General features: G+C 45.7%; 1 pseudogene; it reads right to left on the bottom strand.

Moving 5' to 3' along the window:
* Positions 1 to 476: 476 nt before the first annotated feature.
* LOC110284534 lies at positions 477 to 1,669 on the bottom strand (annotated as a pseudogene).
* Positions 1,670 to 4,349: the final 2,680 nt, after the last annotated feature.

Below are 4,349 nucleotides of genomic sequence, written 5' to 3'. Positions count from 1 at the left end.
CAGGCATGCAGCATGGAAAAACTGACAGAAACATACAAGAAGAAGACAATGGTGGTAAGCTCTCCAGCCAGACAAACATGATTTCCAGGAGACATTTATAAACTATAATGGAGCTAATATTTGCATGAGAATGTTTTTAAGAAGAAATGCTAGAAGTACAAACAGAGAAACATTAGGAGAAATATTGAAGGCAAGTAGGGGAAAATGACACTTCCCAGCCTTATTTATGTATCTGAAATCGAAAGTGTGTCAGTGATTTTCTTTGTTGGGTGGGCAGGTGCAGCAAAGTGTATTGATGGTATTCAAGAGAGTAGGGAGGAGTCCCTAGGCCCCGCCTGTTATCATGGGCATCTGGGATGGAAATTATGAAGGAGATGCTCAGTGTTGGGGGCTGAGTTGGGCCAGGGACTCCTCAGCAATGGAGGGCCTCTCTCTGGCTCTCACTGTCCTTGCTGGGGTGGGTGGCCCAGGGTTCCTTACTCCTTGAAGGCCATGTAGGCCATGAGGTCCACCACCCTGTTGCTGTAGCCAAATTCATGTTTATACCAGGAAATGAGCTTTACAAAGTTGTCATTGAGAGCAATTACAGCCCCAGCATCAAAGGTGGAAGAGTGGGACTTGCTGTTGAAGTTAAAGGAGACAACCTAGTCCTCAGTGTAGCCCAGGATGCCCATCAGTGGGTCCTCAGATGCCTACTTCACCACCTTCTTGATGTTTTCCTACTTGGCAGGTTTCTCCAGGTGGCATGTCAGATCCACAATGGATACATTGGAGGTAGGAACACAGAAAGCCATGCCAGTGAGCTTCCCATCCAGCTCTGAAATGACCTTGCCCACAGCCTTCACAGCACCAGTAGATGCAGGGATGATGTTTTGGGAAGCCCACACCCATCATGCCACAGCTTTTCAGAGGGGCCATCCACAGTCTTCTGAGTGGCAGTAATGGCATGAACTGTGGTCACAAGCCCTTCCACGATGCCAAAGTTATCATGGATGACCTTGGCCAGCAGGGCTATGCAGTTGGTAGTGCAGGATGCATTGCTGACAGTCTTGAGTGAGTTGTCATATTTCTCGTGGTTCACACCCATCACAAACATGGGGGCATCAGCAGGAGGGGTGGAGATGATGATCCTTTTGGCCCCATCCTTCAAGTGGGCCCTGGTCTTCTCCATGGTGGTGAAGATGCCAGTTGACTCCACAACATACTCAGCACCGGCCTCACCCTATTTGATGTTAGTGGGGTCTCGCTCCTGGAAAATGGTGATGGGCTTCCCGTTGATGACAAGTTTCCCATTCTCAACCTTGACTGTGCCGTTGTATTTGCCATGGGTGGAGTAATACTGGAACATGTAGACCATGTAGTTGAGGTCAATGAAGGGGTCGTTGATGGCAACAATCTCCACTTTGCCAGGTGGAGGGCAGATGGAAGCCCTAGTAACCAGGTGCCCAATACAGCCAAATTCGTTCACACTGACTTTCACTATTTTGGTTCCTGGACGAGGCTGGTACTGCTCAAGAAGATATGGCTGTCTCTGGAACAGGGAGGAGCAGAGAGCGTGATTTTCAAGTTTACAACATGAAGTTGAATTAATAATAATGGGAATCAGGAACCAAAAGGGGAAAACAAATTTTAAACCTGACATATATTGCAAGAAGTAACCTTTTTGCATCCCAGGGCACCAAGTGCCAGCATCCACATATTCTTGCTAACTCTGCTTCTGGAAGTCCTGTTGAAGGTAGAGAATAGGTGTGAGGAGATCGTGCTTTGCATCTTTATTATTAATTATTATTATTATTATTATTATCCAGATTTTATTCCCTTCCCGGTTCACCCTCAGACTGTTCAAAAACCCATACCTCTTCCCCACCCTCCTGTATCCACGAGGATGTCCTCCCCTCATCCTCCCCACCTGACCCCACCAAACCTCTAAACTCCCTGAGACATCCAGTCTCTTGAGAGTCAGGGGACCAGGTTAACTGAGACCGTTGGTCTCCTTCTGGGTCTCCATCCTCAGCTTCTTCCAGTTTTCACTAATTCAGTCACAAGTGTCAGCAGCTTCTGTCCATTGGTTGGGTACAAATATCTGCATATGACTCTTTCAGCTGCTTGTTGGGTCTTGCAGAGTTCAGACATGCATGATAGGTCTTTTTTTGGTGAGCACCAATGGTCTTATCAGTTGTATCAGGCCTTGGGCCCTCCCCTTGAGCTGGATCCCACTTTGGGCCTGTCCTTGGATTTTCTTTTACTCAGGCTCTTCTCCATTTCCATCCCTGTAGTTCTTTCAGACAGGAATAGTTATGGGTCAGAGTTTGACTGTGGAATGGCAAATCCCTCCTTCAATTGATGCCCTGTCTTCTTGCTGGAGGTGGGCTCTATAAGTTCCCTCTCCCTTCTGTCTGGCATTTCATCTAAGGTCCCTCCCTTTGTGTCCTGAGAGTCTCTCAACTCCCAGGTCTCTGGTGTATTCTGGAGGCTCCCCACAACCTCCTACCTCCCAAGAAGGTTGCCTGTTTCCATTCTTTCTGCTGGCCCTCAGGACTTCAGAACTTTCCCCTCACTCAATACCAGATCAGCTTCTCTTCTTCACCCCAAACATCCTGTCCACTTTCCCTCCCAGGTCCCTCCCTCCCTACTTGTGATTGCTTTCTTCTCCCTCCCAAGTGGACCAAGGCATCCTCACTTGGGCCCTTGAGCTCATTGACCTTTTTTAGTTCTGTGGACTGTATCTTGGATATTCTGTACTTTTTTTCCTTTTTCCTTTTCTCTTTTTTTTCTGGCTAATATCTACTTAATAGTGAGTACATGTCATACCATGAATGTCCTTTTGGGTGTGAGTTACCTCAGTCAGGATGATATAAGCTAATGCTATTTAAAATTTTTTTCTTCTCCATATTCTCCACTTGTAATTTTTTTCTTGTACATTGACTTTTTCCCTTTTTTTTTTACTAGTTTTTTTTCTTTGTTTACATTTCAAATGTTATTTGATTTCCCAGTTTCTTCCTTAGAATCTCCCTAACACATCCTCCCTCCCCCTGCTTATATAAGGGTGTTCCCACACCCACCGTCTCTCTTCTACCTTCCCACCTTTGAATTTACCTACACTGGGGCATCAAGCCTTCACATGACCAAGGGTATCTCCTCCCATTGGTGCCCAACAAAGCCATCCTCTGCTACATATGTGGATGGAGCCATGAGTCCCTCCATGTGTACCCTTTGATTGGGGGTTTAGTACCTAGGAGCTCTGAGGTGTCTGGTTGGTAGATATTGTTGCTCTTCCCATGGGGTTCCAAACCCCTTCAGCTCCTTCAGTCCTTTTTCTAACTCCTCAATTGGGAACCCTGTGATCAGTCCAATGGTTGTCTGCAAGCATCCACCTCTGTATTTTTCAGGGTCTGGCAGAGCCTCTCAGGAGACAGGTATATCAGGCTTCTGTCAGCATGTACTTTTTGGCATCCATAATAGTGTCTGGGCTCAGTGACTGTATATGGGATAGACGCCCAGGTAGGGCAGTCTCTGGATGGCCTTTCCTTCATTCTCTGTTCTACACTTTGTCTCCAAATTTACTCCTGTGAATATTTTCCCCCTTCTAAGAAGGACCAAAGCATCTACAGTATGGTGTTCCTTCTTGAGCTTCATTTGCTCTGTGGGTTTTCTGAACTTTTGGGTTAAGATCCACTTATCAGTGAGTGTGTACCATGTGTGTTCTTTTGTGACTAGGTTACCTCACTCAGGATATTTTCTAGTTCCATCCATTTGCCTAAGAATTTCATGACTTCATTGTTTTTTATAGCTGAGTAATACTCCATTGTGTAAATGTACCACATTTTTGTACCAATTCCTCTGTTGAAGGACATCTGGGTACTTTCCAGATTCTGAGTATTATAAATAAGACTACTATGAACATGGTAGATAATGTGTCCTTGTTATATGTTGGGGCATCTTTTGGGTATATGCCCAGGAGTGGTATAGCTGGGTTCTCAGGTAATACTATTTCAGTTTTCTGAGGAATCGCCAGACAGATTTATAGATTAGTTGCACCAGTTTGCAATCCCACCAACAATGGAGGAGTGTTCCTCTTTCTCCATATCCTTTCCATCATCTGCTGTCACCTGAGTTTTTGATCTTGGTCATTCTGACTGGTAAGAGGAGTAATATCAGGGTTGTTAGACTTTGTAATATCAGCTAGGGTCAAGAGCTCCGGGGTACTGGTTAGTTCATAATGTAGTTTCACCTATAGGGTTGCAGATCCCTTTAGCTCCTTGGCTACTTTCTCTAGCTCCTCCATTGGGGGCCCTGTGATCCATCCAATAGCTGACTGTGAGCATCCACTTCTGTGTTTGCTAGGCCCC

This window comes from Mus caroli, chromosome 18 (assembly GCF_900094665.2).
Source record: "Mus caroli chromosome 18, CAROLI_EIJ_v1.1, whole genome shotgun sequence".
Classification (NCBI taxonomy): Eukaryota; Metazoa; Chordata; class Mammalia; order Rodentia; family Muridae; genus Mus; species Mus caroli.
This window is presented reverse-complemented; position numbering and strand designations above follow the sequence as displayed.